We start from the raw sequence: 19,055 nt of genomic DNA, 5'->3' as shown, positions 1-19,055 counted from the left end.
TACCCAAAGGCTTCCGCTGAGAGCACTTTTTGATGGCATAAAGTGGCACCGTACGTGATTTTTCGGGTCTAACTCGGGTTCAGCTTCTTGTTCCGGTTAGGGTTATGTTTAGGGTTGTTAGGAAAGAGTGAAGACGCAGAGTCCTGTTGAGTGTGGGGTTGCGTAAAGGCTCCCCCAGGGAGTTCAGGTGTACCCAAAGGCTTCCGCTGAGAGCACTTTTTGATGGCAGAAAGTGGCACCGTACGTGTTTTTTCGGGTCTAACTCGGGTTCAGCTTCTTGTTGCGGTTAGGGTTATGTTTAGGGTTGTTAGGAAAGAGTGAAGACGCAGAGTCCTGGTGAGTGTGGGATTGCGTAAAGGCTCCCCCAGGGAGTTCAGGTGTACCCAAAGGCTTCCGCTGAGAGCACTTTTTGATGGCAGAAAGTGGCACCGTACGTGTTTTTTCGGGTCTAACTCGGGTTCAGCTTCTTGTTCCGGTTAGGGTTATGTTTAGGGTTGTTAGGAAAGAGTGAAGACGCAGACTCCTGTTGAGTGTGGGGTTGCGTAAAGGCTCCCCCAGGGAGTTCAGGTGTACCCAAAGGCTTCCGCTGAGAGCACTTTTCGATGGCAGAAAGTGGCACCGTACGTGATTTTTCGGGTCTAACTCGGGTTCAGCTTCTTGTTCCGGTTAGGGTTATGTTTAGGGTTGTTAGGAAAGAGTGAAGACGCAGAGTCCTGTTGAGTGTTGGGTTGCGTAAAGGCTCCCCCAGGGAGTTCAGGTGTACCCAAAGGCTTCTGCTGAGAGCACTTTTTGATGGCAGAAAGTGGCACCGTACGTGTTTTTTCGGGTCTAACTCGGGTTCAGCTTCTTGTTCCGGTTAGGGTTATGTTTAGGGTTGTTAGGAAAGAGTGAAGACGCAGACTCCTGTTGAGTGTGGGGTTGCGTAAAGGCTCCCCCAGGGAGTTCAGGTGTACCCAAAGGCTTCTGCTGAGAGCACTTTTTGATGGCAGAAAGTGGCACCGTGCGTGTTTTTTCGGGTCTAACTCGGGTTCAGCTTCTTGTTCCGGTTAGGGTTATGTTTAGGGTTGTTAGGAAAGAGTGAAGAGGCAGAGTCCTGTTGAGTGTGGGGTTGCGTAAAGGCTCCCCCAGGGAGTTCAGGTGTACCCAAAGGCTTCCGCTGAGAGCACTTTTTGATGGCAGAAAGTGGCACCGTACGTGATTTTTCGGGTCTAACTAGGGTTCAGCTTCTTGTTCCGGTTAGGGTTATCTTTAGGGTTGTTAGGAAAGAGTGAAGAGGCAGAGTCCTGTTGAGTGTGGGGTTGCGTAAAGGCTCCCCCAGGGAGTTCAGGTGTACCCAAAGGCTTCCGCTGAGAGCACTTTTTGATGGCAGAAAGTGGCACCGTACGTGATTTTTCGGGTCTAACTCGGGTTCAGCTTCCTGTTCCGGTTAGGGTTATGTTTAGGGTTGTTAGGAAAGAGTGAAGACGCAGAGTCCTGTTGAGTGTGGGGTTGCGTAAAGGCTCCCCCAGGGAGTTCAGGTGTAGCCAAAGGCTTCCGCTGAGAGCACTTTTTGATGGCAGAAAGTGGCACCGTACGTGTTTTTTCGGGTCTAACTCGGGTTCAGCTTCCTGTTCCGGTTAGGGTTATGTTTAGGGTTGTTAGGAAAGAGTGAAGACGCAGAGTCCTGGTGAGTGTGGGGTTGCGTAAAGGCTCCCCCGGGGAGTTCAGGTGTACCCAAAGGCTTCCGCTGAGAGCACTTTTTGATGGCAGAAAGTGGCACCGTGCGTGTTTTTTCGGGTCTAACTTGTGTTCAGCTTCTTGTTCCGGTTAGAGTTATGTTTAGGGTTGTTAGGAAAGAGTGAAGACGCAGAGTCCTGTTGAGTGTGGGGTTGCGTAAAGGCTCCCCCGGGGAGTTCATGTGTACCCAAAGGCTTCCGCTGAGAGCACTTTTTGATGGCAGAAAGTGGCACCGTACGTGATTTTTCGGGTCTAACTCGGGAGCAGCTTCTTGTTGCGGTTAGGGTTATGTTTAGGGTTGTTAGGAAAGAGTGAAGACGCAGAGTCCTGTTGAGTGTGGGGTTGCGTAAAGGCTCCCCCAGGGAGTTCAGGTGTACCCAAAGGCTTCCGCTGAGAGCACTTTTTGATGGCAGAAAGTGGCACCGTACGTGATTTTTCGGGTCTAACTCGGGTTCAGCTTCTTGTTCCGGTTAGGGTTATGTTTAGGGTTGTTAGGAAAGAGTGAAGACGCAGAGTCCTGTTGAGTGTGGGGTTGCGTAAAGGCTCCCCCAGGGAGTTCAGGTGTACCCAAAGGCTTCCGCTGAGAGCACTTTTTGATGGCAGAAAGTGGCACCGTACGTGTTTTTTCGGGTCTAACTCGGGTTCAGCTTCTTGTTGCGGTTAGGGTTATGTTTAGGGTTGTTAGGAAAGAGTGAAGACGCAGAGTCCTGGTGAGTGTGGGATTGCGTAAAGGCTCCCCCAGGGAGTTCAGGTGTACCCAAAGGCTTCCGCTGAGAGCACTTTTTGATGGCAGAAAGTGGCACCGTACGTGTTTTTTCGGGTCTAACTCGGGTTCAGCTTCTTGTTCCGGTTAGGGTTATGTTTAGGGTTGTTAGGAAAGAGTGAAGACGCAGACTCCTGTTGAGTGTGGGGTTGCGTAAAGGCTCCCCCAGGGAGTTCAGGTGTACCCAAAGGCTTCCGCTGAGAGCACTTTTCGATGGCAGAAAGTGGCACCGTACGTGATTTTTCGGGTCTAACTCGGGTTCAGCTTCTTGTTCCGGTTAGGGTTATGTTTAGGGTTGTTAGGAAAGAGTGAAGACGCAGAGTCCTGTTGAGTGTTGGGTTGCGTAAAGGCTCCCCCAGGGAGTTCAGGTGTACCCAAAGGCTTCTGCTGAGAGCACTTTTTGATGGCATAAAGTGGCACCGTACGTGTTTTTTCGGGTCTAACTCGGGTTCAGCTTCTTGTTCCGGTTAGGGTTATGTTTAGGGTTGTTAGGAAAGAGTGAAGACGCAGAGTCCTGTTGAGTGTGGGGTTGCGTAAAGGCTCCCCCAGGGAGTTCAGGTGTACCCAAAGGCTTCTGCTGAGAGCACTTTTTGATGGCAGAAAGTGGCACCGTGCGTGTTTTTTCGGGTCTAACTCGGGTTCAGCTTCTTGTTCCGGTTAGGGTTATGTTTAGGGTTGTTAGGAAAGAGTGAAGACGCAGAGTCCTGTTGAGTGTGGGGTTGCGTAAAGGCTCCCCCAGGGAGTTCAGGTGTACCCAAAGGCTTCCGCTGAGAGCACTTTTTGATGGCAGAAAGTGGCACCGTACGTGATTTTTCGGGTCTAACTAGGGTTCAGCTTCTTGTTCCGGTTAGGGTTATCTTTAGGGTTGTTAGGAAAGAGTGAAGAGGCAGAGTCCTGTTGAGTGTGGGGTTGCGTAAAGGCTCCCCCAGGGAGTTCAGGTGTACCCAAAGGCTTCCGCTGAGAGCACTTTTTGATGGCAGAAAGTGGCACCGTACGTGATTTTTCGGGTCTAACTCGGGTTCAGCTTCCTGTTCCGGTTAGGGTTATGTTTAGGGTTGTTAGGAAAGAGTGAAGACGCAGAGTCCTGTTGAGTGTGGGGTTGCGTAAAGGCTCCCCCAGGGAGTTCAGGTGTACCCAAAGGCTTCCGCTGAGAGCACTTTTTGATGGCAGAAAGTGGCACCGTACGTGTTTTTTCGGGTCTAACTCGGGTTCAGCTTCCTGTTCCGGTTAGGGTTATGTTTAGGGTTGTTAGGAAAGAGTGAAGACGCAGAGTCCTGTTGAGTGTGGGGTTGCGTAAAGGCTCCCCCGGGGAGTTCAGGTGTACCCAAAGGCTTCCGCTGAGAGCACTTTTTGATGGCAGAAAGTGGCACCGTGCGTGTTTTTTCGGGTCTAACTTGTGTTCAGCTTCTTGTTCCGGTTAGAGTTATGTTTAGGGTTGTTAGGAAAGAGTGAAGACGCAGAGTCCTGTTGAGTGTGGGGTTGCGTAAAGGCTCCCCCAGGGAGTTCAGGTGTACCCAAAGGCTTCCGCTGAGAGCACTTTTTGATGGCAGAAAGTGGCACCGTACGTGATTTTTCGGGTCTAACTCGGGTTCAGCTTCTTGTTGCGGTTAGGGTTATGTTTAGGGTTGTTAGGAAAGAGTGAAGACGCAGAGTCCTGTTGAGTGTGGGGTTGCGTAAAGGCTCCCCCAGGGAGTTCAGGTGTACCCAAAGGCTTCCGCTGAGAGCACTTTTTGATGGCAGAAAGTGGCACCGTACGTGATTTTTCGGGTCTAACTCGGGTTCAGCTTCCTGTTCCGGTTAGGGTTATCTTCAGGGTTGTTAGGAAAGAGTGAAGACGCAGAGTCCTGTTGAGTGTGGGGTTGCGTAAAGGCTCCCCCAGGGAGTTCAGGTGTACCCAAAGGCTTCTGCTGAGAGCACTTTTTGATGGCAGAAAGTGGCACTGTACGTGATTTTTCGGGTCTAACTCGGGTTCAGGTTCTTGTTGCGCTTAGGGTTATGTTTAGGGTTGTTAGGAAAGAGTGAAGACGCAGAGTCCTGTTGAGTGTTGGGTTGCGTAAAGGCTCCCCCAGGGAGTTCAGGTGTACCCAAAGGCTTCGACTGAGAGCACTTTTTGATGGCAGAAAGTGGCACCGTGCGTGTTTTTTCGGGTCTAACTCGGGTTCAGCTTCTTGTTGCGGTTAGGGTTATGTTTAGGGTTGTTAGGAAAGAGTGAAGACGCAGAGTCCTGTTGAGTGTGGGGTTGCGTAAAGGCTCCCCCAGGGAGTTCAGGTGTACCCAAAGGCTTCCGCTGAGAGCACTTTTTGATGGCAGAAAGTGGCACCGTGCGTGTTTTTTCGGGTCTACCTCGGGTTCAGCTTCTTGTTCCGGTTAGGGTTATGTTTAGGGTTGTTAGGAAAGAGTGAAGACGCAGAGTCCTGTTGAGTGTGGGGTTGCGTAAAGGCTCCCCCAGGGAGTTCAGGTGTACCCAAAGGCTTCCGCTGAGAGCACTTTTTGATGGCAGAAAGTGGCACCGTGCGTGTTTTTTCGGGTCTAACTGGGGTTCAGGTTCTTGTTGCGGTTAGGGTTATGTTTAGGGTTGTTAGGAAAGAGTGAAGAGGGAGAGTCCTGTTGAGTGTGGGGTTGCGTAAAGGCTCCCCCAGGGAGTTCAGGTGTACCCAAAGGCTTCCGCTGAGAGCACTTTTTGATGGCAGAAAGTGGCACCGTATGTGTTTTTTCGGGTCTAACTCGGGTTCAGCTTCTTGTTGCGGTTAGGGTTATGTTTAGGGTTGTTAGGAAAGAGTGAAGACGCAGAGTCCTGGTGAGTGTGGGATTGCGTAAAGGCTCCCCCAGGGAGTTCAGGTGTACCCAAAGGCTTCCGCTGAGAGCACTTTTTGATGGCAGAAAGTGGCACCGTACGTGTTTTTTCGGGTCTAACTCGGGTTCAGCTTCTTGTTCCGGTTAGGGTTATGTTTAGGGTTGTTAGGAAAGAGTGAAGACGCAGACTCCTGTTGAGTGTGGGGTTGCGTAAAGGCTCCCCCAGGGAGTTCAGGTGTACCCAAAGGCTTCCGCTGAGAGCACTTTTCGATGGCAGAAAGTGGCACCGTGTGTGTTTTTTCGGGTCTAACTCGGGTTCAGCTTCTTGTTGCGGTTAGGGTTATGTTTAGGGTTGTTAGGAAAGAGTGAAGACGCAGAGTCCTGGTGAGTGTGGGGTTGCGTAAAGGCTCCCCCAGGGAGTTCAGGTGTACACAAAGGCTTCCGCTGAGAGCACTTTTTGATGGCAGAAAGTGGCACCGTACGTGTTTTTTCGGGTCTAACTCGGGTTCAGCTTCTTGTTGCGGTTAGGGTTATGTTTAGGGTTGTAAGGAAAGAGTGAAGACGCAGAGTCCTGTTGAGTGTGGGGTTGCGTAAAGGCTCCCCCAGGGAGTTCAGGTGTACCCAAAGGCTTCTGCTGAGAGCACTTTTTGATGGCAGAAAGTGGCACCGTGCGTGTTTTTTCGGGTCTAACTCGGGTTCAGCTTCTTGTTCCGGTTAGGGTTATGTTTAGGGTTGTTAGGAAAGAGTGAAGACGCAGAGTCCTGTTGAGTGTGGGGTTGCGTAAAGGCTCCCCCAGGGAGTTCAGGTGTACCCAAAGGCTTCCGCTGAGAGCACTTTTTGATGGCAGAAAGTGGCACCGTACGTGATTTTTCGGGTCTAACTAGGGTTCAGCTTCTTGTTCCGGTTAGGGTTATCTTTAGGGTTGTTAGGAAAGAGTGAAGAGGCAGAGTCCTGTTGAGTGTGGGGTTGCGTAAAGGCTCCCCCAGGGAGTTCAGGTGTACCCAAAGGCTTCCGCTGAGAGCACTTTTTGATGGCAGAAAGTGGCACCGTACGTGATTTTTCGGGTCTAACTCGGGTTCAGCTTCCTGTTCCGGTTAGGGTTATGTTTAGGGTTGTTAGGAAAGAGTGAAGACGCAGAGTCCTGTTGAGTGTGGGGTTGCGTAAAGGCTCCCCCAGGGAGTTCAGGTGTACCCAAAGGCTTCCGCTGAGAGCACTTTTTGATGGCAGAAAGTGGCACCGTACGTGTTTTTTCGGGTCTAACTCGGGTTCAGCTTCCTGTTCCGGTTAGGGTTATGTTTAGGGTTGTTAGGAAAGAGTGAAGACGCAGAGTCCTGTTGAGTGTGGGGTTGCGTAAAGGCTCCCCCGGGGAGTTCAGGTGTACCCAAAGGCTTCCGCTGAGAGCACTTTTTGATGGCAGAAAGTGGCACCGTGCGTGTTTTTTCGGGTCTAACTTGTGTTCAGCTTCTTGTTCCGGTTAGGGTTATGTTTAGGGTTGTTAGGAAAGAGTGAAGACGCAGAGTCCTGTTGAGTGTGGGGTTGCGTAAAGGCTCCCCCGGGGAGTTCATGTGTACCCAAAGGCTTCCGCTGAGAGCACTTTTTGATGGCAGAAAGTGGCACCGTACGTGATTTTTCGGGTCTAACTCGGGTTCAGCTTCTTGTTGCGGTTAGGGTTATGTTTAGGGTTGTTAGGAAAGAGTGAAGACGCAGAGTCCTGTTGAGTGTGGGGTTGCGTAAAGGCTCCCCCAGGGAGTTCAGGTGTACCCAAAGGCTTCCGCTGAGAGCACTTTTTGATGGCAGAAAGTGGCACCGTGCGTGTTTTTTCGGGTCTAACTGGGGTTCAGGTTCTTGTTGCGGTTAGGGTTATGTTTAGGGTTGTTAGGAAAGAGTGAAGAGGGAGAGTCCTGTTGAGTGTGGGGTTGCGTAAAGGCTCCCCCAGGGAGTTCAGGTGTACACAAAGGCTTCCGCTGAGAGCACTTTTTGATGGCAGAAAGTGGCACCGTATGTGTTTTTTCGGGTCTAACTCGGGTTCAGCTTCTTGTTGCGGTTAGGGTTATGTTTAGGGTTGTTAGGAAAGAGTGAAGACGCAGAGTCCTGGTGAGTGTGGGATTGCGTAAAGGCTCCCCCAGGGAGTTCAGGTGTACCCAAAGGCTTCCGCTGAGAGCACTTTTTGATGGCAGAAAGTGGCACCGTACGTGTTTTTTCGGGTCTAACTCGGGTTCAGCTTCTTGTTCCGGTTAGGGTTATGTTTAGGGTTGTTAGGAAAGAGTGAAGACGCAGACTCCTGTTGAGTGTGGGGTTGCGTAAAGGCTCCCCCAGGGAGTTCAGGTGTACCCAAAGGCTTCCGCTGAGAGCACTTTTCGATGGCAGAAAGTGGCACCGTACGTGATTTTTCGGGTCTAACTCGGGTTCAGCTTCTTGTTCCGGTTAGGGTTATGTTTAGGGTTGTTAGGAAAGAGTGAAGACGCAGAGTCCTGTTGAGTGTTGGGTTGCGTAAAGGCTCCCCCAGGGAGTTCAGGTGTACCCAAAGGCTTCTGCTGAGAGCACTTTTTGATGGCATAAAGTGGCACCGTACGTGTTTTTTCGGGTCTAACTCGGGTTCAGCTTCTTGTTCCGGTTAGGGTTATGTTTAGGGTTGTTAGGAAAGAGTGAAGACGCAGACTCCTGTTGAGTGTGGGGTTGCGTAAAGGCTCCCCCAGGGAGTTCAGGTGTACCCAAAGGCTTCTGCTGAGAGCACTTTTTGATGGCAGAAAGTGGCACCGTGCGTGTTTTTTCGGGTCTAACTCGGGTTCAGCTTCTTGTTCCGGTTAGGGTTATGTTTAGGGTTGTTAGGAAAGAGTGAAGACGCAGAGTCCTGTTGAGTGTGGGGTTGCGTAAAGGCTCCCCCAGGGAGTTCAGGTGTACCCAAAGGCTTCCGCTGAGAGCACTTTTTGATGGCAGAAAGTGGCACCGTACGTGATTTTTCGGGTCTAACTAGGGTTCAGCTTCTTGTTCCGGTTAGGGTTATCTTTAGGGTTGTTAGGAAAGAGTGAAGAGGCAGAGTCCTGTTGAGTGTGGGGTTGCGTAAAGGCTCCCCCAGGGAGTTCAGGTGTACCCAAAGGCTTCCGCTGAGAGCACTTTTTGATGGCAGAAAGTGGCACCGTACGTGATTTTTCGGGTCTAACTCGGGTTCAGCTTCCTGTTCCGGTTAGGGTTATGTTTAGGGTTGTTAGGAAAGAGTGAAGACGCAGAGTCCTGTTGAGTGTGGGGTTGCGTAAAGGCTCCCCCAGGGAGTTCAGGTGTACCCAAAGGCTTCCGCTGAGAGCACTTTTTGATGGCAGAAAGTGGCACCGTACGTGTTTTTTCGGGTCTAACTCGGGTTCAGCTTCCTGTTCCGGTTAGGGTTATGTTTAGGGTTGTTAGGAAAGAGTGAAGACGCAGAGTCCTGTTGAGTGTGGGGTTGCGTAAAGGCTCCCCCGGGGAGTTCAGGTGTACCCAAAGGCTTCCGCTGAGAGCACTTTTTGATGGCAGAAAGTGGCACCGTGCGTGTTTTTTCGGGTCTAACTTGTGTTCAGCTTCTTGTTCCGGTTAGAGTTATGTTTAGGGTTGTTAGGAAAGAGTGAAGACGCAGAGTCCTGTTGAGTGTGGGGTTGCGTAAAGGCTCCCCCGGGGAGTTCATGTGTACCCAAAGGCTTCCGCTGAGAGCACTTTTTGATGGCAGAAAGTGGCACCGTACGTGATTTTTCGGGTCTAACTCGGGTTCAGCTTCTTGTTGCGGTTAGGGTTATGTTTAGGGTTGTTAGGAAAGAGTGAAGACGCAGAGTCCTGTTGAGTGTGGGGTTGCGTAAAGGCTCCCCCAGGGAGTTCAGGTGTACCCAAAGGCTTCCGCTGAGAGCACTTTTTGATGGCAGAAAGTGGCACCGTACGTGATTTTTCGGGTCTAACTCGGGTTCAGCTTCCTGTTCCGGTTAGGGTTATCTTCAGGGTTGTTAGGAAAGAGTGAAGACGCAGAGTCCTGTTGAGTGTGGGGTTGCGTAAAGGCTCCCCCAGGGAGTTCAGGTGTACCCAAAGGCTTCTGCTGAGAGCACTTTTTGATGGCAGAAAGTGGCACTGTACGTGATTTTTCGGGTCTAACTCGGGTTCAGGTTCTTGTTGCGCTTAGGGTTATGTTTAGGGTTGTTAGGAAAGAGTGAAGACGCAGAGTCCTGTTGAGTGTTGGGTTGCGTAAAGGCTCCCCCAGGGAGTTCAGGTGTACCCAAAGGCTTCGACTGAGAGCACTTTTTGATGGCAGAAAGTGGCACCGTGCGTGTTTTTTCGGGTCTAACTCGGGTTCAGCTTCTTGTTGCGGTTAGGGTTATGTTTAGGGTTGTTAGGAAAGAGTGAAGACGCAGAGTCCTGTTGAGTGTGGGGTTGCGTAAAGGCTCCCCCAGGGAGTTCAGGTGTACCCAAAGGCTTCCGCTGAGAGCACTTTTTGATGGCAGAAAGTGGCACCGTGCGTGTTTTTTCGGGTCTACCTCGGGTTCAGCTTCTTGTTGCGGTTAGGGTTATGTTTAGGGTTGTTAGGAAAGAGTGAAGACGCAGAGTCCTGTTGAGTGTGGGGTTGCGTAAAGGCTCCCCCAGGGAGTTCAGGTGTACCCAAAGGCTTCCGCTGAGAGCACTTTTTGATGGCAGAAAGTGGCACCGTGCGTGTTTTTTCGGGTCTAACTGGGGTTCAGGTTCTTGTTGCGGTTAGGGTTATGTTTAGGGTTGTTAGGAAAGAGTGAAGAGGGAGAGTCCTGTTGAGTGTGGGGTTGCGTAAAGGCTCCCCCAGGGAGTTCAGGTGTACCCAAAGGCTTCCGCTGAGAGCACTTTTTGATGGCAGAAAGTGGCACCGTACGTGATTTTTCGGGTCTAACTCGGGTTCAGCTTCCTCTTCCGGTTAGGGTTACGTTTAGGGTTGTTAGGAAAGAGTGAAGACGCAGAGTCCTGTTGAGTGTGGGGTTGCGTAAAGGCTCCCCCGGGGAGTTCAGGTGTACCCAAAGGCTTCCGCTGAGAGCACTTTTTGATGGCAGAAAGTGGCACCGTACGTGTTTTTTCGGGTCTAACTCGGGTTCAGCTTCTTGTTGCGGTTAGGGTTATGTTTAGGGTTGTAAGGAAAGAGTGAAGACGCAGAGTCCTGTTGAGTGTGGGGTTGCGTAAAGGCTCCCCCAGGGAGTTCAGGTGTACCCAAAGGCTTCCGCTGAGAGCACTTTTTGATGGCAGAAAGTGGCACCGTCCGTGATTTTTCGGGTCTAACTCGGGTTCAGCTTCTTGTTGCGGTTAGTGTTATGTTTAGGGTTGTTAGGAAAGAGTGAAGACGCAGAGTCCTGTTGAGTGTGGGGTTGCGTAAAGGCTCCCCCAGGGAGTTCAGGTGTACCCAAAGGCTTCTGCTGAGAGCACTTTTTGACGGCAGAAAGTGGCACCGTCCGTGTTTTTTCGGGTCTAACTCGGGTTCAGCTTCTTGTTGCGGTTAGGGTTATGTTTAGGGTTGTTAGGAAAGAGTGAAGACGCAGAGTCCTGTTGAGTGTGGGGTTGCGTAAAGGCTCCCCCAGGGAGTTCAGGTGTAGCCAAAGGCTTCCGCTGAGAGCACTTTTTGATGGCAGAAAGTGGCACCGTGCGTGTTTTTTCGGGTCTAACTGGGGTTCAGCTTCTTGTTGCGGTTAGGGTTATGTTTAAGGTTGTTAGGAAAGAGTGAAGGCGCAGAGTCCTGTTGAGTGTGGGGTTGCGTAAAGGCTCCCCCAGGGAGTTCAGGTGTACCCAAAGGCTTCCGCTGAGAGCACTTTTTGATGGCAGAAAGTGGCACCGTACGTGATTTTTCGGGTCTAACTCGGGTTCAGCTTCTTGTTCCGGTTAGGGTTATGTTTAGGGTTGTTAGGAAAGAGTGAAGACGCAGAGTCCTGTTGAGTGTGGGGTTGCGTAAAGGCTCCCCCAGGGAGTTCAGGTGTACCCAAAGGCTTCCGCTGAGAGCACTTTTTGATGGCAGAAAGTGGCACCGTACGTGTTTTTTCGGGTCTAACTCGGGTTCAGCTTCTTGTTGCGGTTAGGGTTATGTTTAGGGTTGTTAGGAAAGAGTGAAGACGCAGAGTCCTGGTGAGTGTGGGATTGCGTAAAGGCTCCCCCAGGGAGTTCAGGTGTACCCAAAGGCTTCCGCTGAGAGCACTTTTTGATGGCAGAAAGTGGCACCGTACGTGTTTTTTCGGGTCTAACTCGGGTTCAGCTTCTTGTTCCGGTTAGGGTTATGTTTAGGGTTGTTAGGAAAGAGTGAAGACGCAGAGTCCTGTTGAGTGTGGGGTTGTGTAAAGGCTCCCCCAGGGAGTTCAGGTGTACCCAAAGGCTTCCGCTGAGAGCACTTTTTGATGGCAGAAAGTGGCACCGTACGTGATTTTTCGGGTCTAACTCGGGTTCAGCTTCTTGTTCCGGTTAGGGTTACGTTTAGGGTTGTTAGGAAAGAGTGAAGACGCAGAGTCCTGTTGAGTGTTGGGTTGCGTAAAGGCTCCCCCAGGGAGTTCAGGTGTACCCAAAGGCTTCTGCTGAGAGCACTTTTTGATGGCATAAAGTGGCACCGTACGTGTTTTTTCGGGTCTAACTCGGGTTCAGCTTCTTGTTCCGGTTAGGGTTATGTTTAGGGTTGTTAGGAAAGAGTGAAGACGCAGAGTCCTGTTGAGTGTGGGGTTGCGTAAAGGCTCCCCCAGGGAGTTCAGGTGTACCCAAAGGCTTCTGCTGAGAGCACTTTTTGATGGCAGAAAGTGGCACCGTGCGTGTTTTTTCGGGTCTAACTCGGGTTCAGCTTCTTGTTCCGGTTAGGGTTATGTTTAGGGTTGTTAGGAAAGAGTGAAGACGCAGAGTCCTGTTGAGTGTGGGGTTGCGTAAAGGCTCCCCCAGGGAGTTCAGGTGTACCCAAAGGCTTCCGCTGAGAGCACTTTTTGATGGCAGAAAGTGGCACCGTACGTGATTTTTCGGGTCTAACTAGGGTTCAGCTTCTTGTTCCGGTTAGGGTTATCTTTAGGGTTGTTAGGAAAGAGTGAAGACGCAGAGTCCTGTTGAGTGTGGGGTTGCGTAAAGGCTCCCCCAGGGAGTTCAGGTGTACCCAAAGGCTTCCGCTGAGAGCACTTTTTGATGGCAGAAAGTGGCACCGTACGTGTTTTTTCGGGTCTAACTCGGGTTCAGCTTCCTGTTCCGGTTAGGGTTATGTTTAGGGTTGTTAGGAAAGAGTGAAGACGCAGAGTCCTGTTGAGTGTGGGGTTGCGTAAAGGCTCCCCCGGGGAGTTCAGGTGTACCCAAAGGCTTCCGCTGAGAGCACTTTTTGATGGCATAAAGTGGCACCGTGCGTGTTTTTTCGGGTCTAACTTGTGTTCAGCTTCTTGTTCCGGTTAGAGTTATGTTTAGGGTTGTTAGGAAAGAGTGAAGACGCAGAGTCCTGTTGAGTGTGGGGTTGCGTAAAGGCTCCCCCGGGGAGTTCATGTGTACCCAAAGGCTTCCGCTGAGAGCACTTTTTGATGGCAGAAAGTGGCACCGTACGTGATTTTTCGGGTCTAACTCGGGTTCAGCTTCTTGTTGCGGTTAGGGTTATGTTTAGGGTTGTTAGGAAAGAGTGAAGACGCAGAGTCCTGTTGAGTGTGGGGTTGCGTAAAGGCTCCCCCAGGGAGTTCAGGTGTACCCAAAGGCTTCCGCTGAGAGCACTTTTTGATGGCAGAAAGTGGCACCGTACGTGATTTTTCGGGTCTAACTCGGGTTCAGCTTCCTGTTCCGGTTAGGGTTATCTTCAGGGTTGTTAGGAAAGAGTGAAGACGCAGAGTCCTGTTGAGTGTGGGGTTGCGTAAAGGCTCCCCCAGGGAGTTCAGGTGTAGCCAAAGGCTTCCGCTGAGAGCACTTTTTGATGGCAGAAAGTGGCACCGTGCGTGTTTTTTCGGGTCTAACTGGGGTTCAGCTTCTTGTTGCGGTTAGGGTTATGTTTAAGGTTGTTAGGAAAGAGTGAAGGCGCAGAGTCCTGTTGAGTGTGGGGTTGCGTAAAGGCTCCCCCAGGGAGTTCAGGTGTACCCAAAGGCTTCCGCTGAGAGCACTTTTTGATGGCATAAAGTGGCACCGTACGTGATTTTTCGGGTCTAACTCGGGTTCAGCTTCTTGTTCCGGTTAGGGTTATGTTTAGGGTTGTTAGGAAAGAGTGAAGACGCAGAGTCCTGTTGAGTGTGGGGTTGCGTAAAGGCTCCCCCAGGGAGTTCAGGTGTACCCAAAGGCTTCCGCTGAGAGCACTTTTTGATGGCAGAAAGTGGCACCGTACGTGTTTTTTCGGGTCTAACTCGGGTTCAGCTTCTTGTTGCGGTTAGGGTTATGTTTAGGGTTGTTAGGAAAGAGTGAAGACGCAGAGTCCTGGTGAGTGTGGGATTGCGTAAAGGCTCCCCCAGGGAGTTCAGGTGTACCCAAAGGCTTCCGCTGAGAGCACTTTTTGATGGCAGAAAGTGGCACCGTACGTGTTTTTTCGGGTCTAACTCGGGTTCAGCTTCTTGTTCCGGTTAGGGTTATGTTTAGGGTTGTTAGGAAAGAGTGAAGACGCAGACTCCTGTTGAGTGTGGGGTTGTGTAAAGGCTCCCCCAGGGAGTTCAGGTGTACCCAAAGGCTTCCGCTGAGAGCACTTTTCGATGGCAGAAAGTGGCACCGTACGTGATTTTTCGGGTCTAACTCGGGTTCAGCTTCTTGTTCCGGTTAGGGTTATGTTTAGGGTTGTTAGGAAAGAGTGAAGACGCAGAGTCCTGTTGAGTGTTGGGTTGCGTAAAGGCTCCCCCAGGGAGTTCAGGTGTACCCAAAGGCTTCTGCTGAGAGCACTTTTTGATGGCATAAAGTGGCACCGTACGTGTTTTTTCGGGTCTAACTCGGGTTCAGCTTCTTGTTCCGGTTAGGGTTATGTTTAGGGTTGTTAGGAAAGAGTGAAGACGCAGACTCCTGTTGAGTGTGGGGTTGCGTAAAGGCTCCCCCAGGGAGTTCAGGTGTACCCAAAGGCTTCTGCTGAGAGCACTTTTTGATGGCAGAAAGTGGCACCGTGCGTGTTTTTTCGGGTCTAACTCGGGTTCAGCTTCTTGTTCCGGTTAGGGTTATGTTTAGGGTTGTTAGGAAAGAGTGAAGACGCAGAGTCCTGTTGAGTGTGGGGTTGCGTAAAGGCTCCCCCAGGGAGTTCAGGTGTACCCAAAGGCTTCCGCTGAGAGCACTTTTTGATGGCAGAAAGTGGCACCGTACGTGATTTTTCGGGTCTAACTAGGGTTCAGCTTCTTGTTCCGGTTAGGGTTATCTTTAGGGTTGTTAGGAAAGAGTGAAGAGGCAGAGTCCTGTTGAGTGTGGGGTTGCGTAAAGGCTCCCCCAGGGAGTTCAGGTGTACCCAAAGGCTTCCGCTGAGAGCACTTTTTGATGGCAGAAAGTGGCACCGTACGTGATTTTTCGGGTCTAACTCGGGTTCAGCTTCCTGTTCCGGTTAGGGTTATGTTTAGGGTTGTTAGGAAAGAGTGAAGACGCAGAGTCCTGTTGAGTGTGGGGTTGCGTAAAGGCTCCCCCAGGGAGTTCAGGTGTAGCCAAAGGCTTCCGCTGAGAGCACTTTTTGATGGCAGAAAGTGGCACCGTACGTGTTTTTTCGGGTCTAACTCGGGTTCAGCTTCCTGTTCCGGTTAGGGTTATGTTTAGGGTTGTTAGGAAAGAGTGAAGACGCAGAGTCCTGGTGAGTGTGGGGTTGCGTAAAGGCTCCCCCGGGGAGTTCAGGTGTACCCAAAGGCTTCCGCTGAGAGCACTTTTTGATGGCAGAAAGTGGCACCGTGCGTGTTTTTTCGGGTCTAACTTGTGTTCAGCTTCTTGTTCCGGTTAGAGTTATGTTTAGGGTTGTTAGGAAAGAGTGAAGACGCAGAGTCCTGTTGAGTGTGGGGTTGCGTAAAGGCTCCCCCGGGGAGTTCATGTGTACCCAAAGGCTTCCGCTGAGAGCACTTTTTGATGGCAGAAAGTGGCACCGTACGTGATTTTTCGGGTCTAACTCGGGAGCAGCTTCTTGTTGCGGTTAGGGTTATGTTTAGGGTTGTTAGGAAAGAGTGAAGACGCAGAGTCCTGTTGAGTGTGGGGTTGCGTAAAGGCTCCCCCAGGGAGTTCAGGTGTACCCAAAGGCTTCCGCTGAGAGCACTTTTTGATGGCAGAAAGTGGCACCGTACGTGATTTTTCGGGTCTAACTCGGGTTCAGCTTCTTGTTCCGGTTAGGGTTATGTTTAGGGTTGTTAGGAAAGAGTGAAGACGCAGAGTCCTGTTGAGTGTGGGGTTGCGTAAAGGCTCCCCCAGGGAGTTCAGGTGTACCCAAAGGCTTCCGCTGAGAGCACTTTTTGATGGCAGAAAGTGGCACCGTACGTGTTTTTTCGGGTCTAACTCGGGTTCAGCTTCTTGTTGCGGTTAGGGTTATGTTTAGGGTTGTTAGGAAAGAGTGAAGACGCAGAGTCCTGGTGAGTGTGGGATTGCGTAAAGGCTCCCCCAGGGAGTTCAGGTGTACCCAAAGGCTTCCGCTGAGAGCACTTTTTGATGGCAGAAAGTGGCACCGTACGTGTTTTTTCGGGTCTAACTCGGGTTCAGCTTCTTGTTCCGGTTAGGGTTATGTTTAGGGTTGTTAGGAAAGAGTGAAGACGCAGACTCCTGTTGAGTGTGGGGTTGCGTAAAGGCTCCCCCAGGGAGTTCAGGTGTACCCAAAGGCTTCCGCTGAGAGCACTTTTCGATGGCAGAAAGTGGCACCGTACGTGATTTTTCGGGTCTAACTCGGGTTCAGCTTCTTGTTCCGGTTAGGGTTATGTTTAGGGTTGTTAGGAAAGAGTGAAGACGCAGAGTCCTGTTGAGTGTTGGGTTGCGTAAAGGCTCCCCCAGGGAGTTCAGGTGTACCCAAAGGCTTCTGCTGAGAGCACTTTTTGATGGCATAAAGTGGCACCGTACGTGTTTTTTCGGGTCTAACTCGGGTTCAGCTTCTTGTTCCGGTTAGGGTTATGTTTAGGGTTGTTAGGAAAGAGTGAAGACGCAGACTCCTGTTGAGTGTGGGGTTGCGTAAAGGCTCCCCCAGGGAGTTCAGGTGTACCCAAAGGCTTCTGCTGAGAGCACTTTTTGATGGCAGAAAGTGGCACCGTGCGTGTTTTTTCGGGTCTAACTCGGGTTCAGCTTCTTGTTCCGGTTAGGGTTATGTTTAGGGTTGTTAGGAAAGAGTGAAGACGCAGAGTCCTGTTGAGTGTGGGGTTGCGTAAAGGCTCCCCCAGGGAGTTCAGGTGTACCCAAAGGCTTCCGCTGAGAGCACTTTTTGATGGCAGAAAGTGGCACCGTACGTGATTTTTCGGGTCTAACTAGGGTTCAGCTTCTTGTTCCGGTTAGGGTTATCTTTAGGGTTGTTAGGAAAGAGTGAAGAGGCAGAGTCCTGTTGAGTGTGGGGTTGCGTAAAGGCTCCCCCAGGGAGTTCAGGTGTACCCAAAGGCTTCCGCTGAGAGCACTTTTTGATGGCAGAAAGTGGCACCGTACGTGATTTTTCGGGTCTAACTCGGGTTCAGCTTCCTGTTCCGGTTAGGGTTATGTTTAGGGTTGTTAGGAAAGAGTGAAGACGCAGAGTCCTGTTGAGTGTGGGGTTGCGTAAAGGCTCCCCCAGGGAGTTCAGGTGTACCCAAAGGCTTCCGCTGAGAGCACTTTTTGATGGCAGAAAGTGGCACCGTACGTGTTTTTTCGGGTCTAACTCGGGTTCAGCTTCCTGTTCCGGTTAGGGTTATGTTTAGGGTTGTTAGGAAAGAGTGAAGACGCAGAGTCCTGTTGAGTGTGGGGTTGCGTAAAGGCTCCCCCGGGGAGTTCAGGTGTACCCAAAGGCTTCCGCTGAGAGCACTTTTTGATGGCAGAAAGTGGCACCGTGCGTGTTTTTTCGGGTCTAACTTGTGTTCAGCTTCTTGTTCCGGTTAGAGTTATGTTTAGGGTTGTTAGGAAAGAGTGAAGACGCAGAGTCCTGTTGAGTGTGGGGTTGCGTAAAGGCTCCCCCAGGGAGTTCAGGTGTACCCAAAGGCTTCCGCTGAGAGCACTTTTTGATGGCAGAAAGTGGCACCGTACGTGATTTTTCGGGTCTAACTCGGGTTCAGCTTCTTGTTGCGGTTAGGGTTATGTTTAGGGTTGTTAGGAAAGAGTGAAGACGCAGAGTCCTGTTGAGTGTGGGGTTGCGTAAAGGCTCCCCCAGGGAGTTCAGGTGTACCCAAAGGCTTCCGCTGAGAGCACTTTTTGATGGCAGAAAGTGGCACCGTACGTGATTTTTCGGGTCTAACTCGGGTTCAGCTTCCTGTTCCGGTTAGGGTTATCTTCAGGGTTGTTAGGAAAGAGTGAAGACGCAGAGTCCTGTTGAGTGTGGGGTTGCGTAAAGGCTCCCCCAGGGAGTTCAGGTGTACCCAAAGGCTTCTGCTGAGAGCACTTTTTGATGGCAGAAAGTGGCACTGTACGTGATTTTTCGGGTCTAACTCGGGTTCAGGTTCTTGTTGCGCTTAGGGTTATGTTTAGGGTTGTTAGGAAAGAGTGAAGACGCAGAGTCCTGTTGAGTGTTGGGTTGCGTAAAGGCTCCCCCAGGGAGTTCAGGTGTACCCAAAGGCTTCGACTGAGAGCACTTTTTGATGGCAGAAAGTGGCACCGTGCGTGTTTTTTCGGGTCTAACTCGGGTTCAGCTTCTTGTTGCGGTTAGGGTTATGTTTAGGGTTGTTAGGAAAGAGTGAAGACGCAGAGTCCTGTTGAGTGTGGGGTTGCGTAAAGGCTCCCCCAGGGAGTTCAGGTGTACCCAAAGGCTTCCGCTGAGAGCACTTTTTGATGGCAGAAAGTGGCACCGTGCGTGTTTTTTCGGGTCTACCTCGGGTTCAGCTTCTTGTTCCGGTTAGGGTTATGTTTAGGGTTGTTAGGAAAGAGTGAAGACGCAGAGTCCTGTTGAGTGTGGGGTTGCGTAAAGGCTCCCCCAGGGAGTTCAGGTGTACCCAAAGGCTTCCGCTGAGAGCACTTTTTGATGGCAGAAAGTGGCACCGTGCGTGTTTTTTCGGGTCTAACTGGGGTTCAGGTTCTTGTTGCGGTTAGGGTTATGTTTAGGGTTGTTAGGAAAGAGTGAAGAGGGAGAGTCCTGTTGAGTGTGGGGTTGCGTAAAGGCTCCCCCAGGGAGTTCAGGTGTACCCAAAGGCTTCCGCTGAGAGCACTTTTTGATGGCAGAAAGTGGCACCGTATGTGTTTTTTCGGGTCTAACTCGGGTTCAGCTTCTTGTTGCGGTTAGGGTTATGTTTAGGGTTGTTAGGAAAGAGTGAAGACGCAGAGTCCTGGTGAGTGTGGGATTGCGTAAAGGCTCCCCCAGGGAGTTCAGGTGTACCCAAAGGCTTCCGCTGAGAGCACTTTTTGATGGCAGAAAGTGGCACCGTACGTGTTTTTTCGGGTCTAACTCGGGTTCAGCTTCTTGTTCCGGTTAGGGTTATGTTTAGGGTTGTTAGGAAAGAGTGAAGACGCAGACTCCTGTTGAGTGTGGGGTTGCGTAAAGGCTCCCCCAGGGAGTTCAGGTGTACCCAAAGGCTTCCGCTGAGAGCACTTTTCGATGGCAGAAAGTGGCACCGTGTGTGTTTTTTCGGGTCTAACTCGGGTTCAGCTTCTTGTTGCGGTTAGGGTTATGTTTAGGGTTGTTAGGAAAGAGTGAAGACGCAGAGTCCTGGTGAGTGTGGGGTTGCGTAAAGGCTCCCCCAGGGAGTTCAGGTGTACACAAAGGCTTCCGCTGAGAGCACTTTTTGATGGCAGAAAGTGGCACCGTACG

Source organism: Anser brachyrhynchus, assembly GCF_964034855.1.
Source record: "Anser brachyrhynchus genome assembly, chromosome: 23".
NCBI lineage: Eukaryota > Metazoa > Chordata > Aves > Anseriformes > Anatidae > Anser > Anser brachyrhynchus.
The sequence above is the reverse complement of the archived record's forward strand: the minus strand, read 5'-3'. Positions refer to the sequence as shown.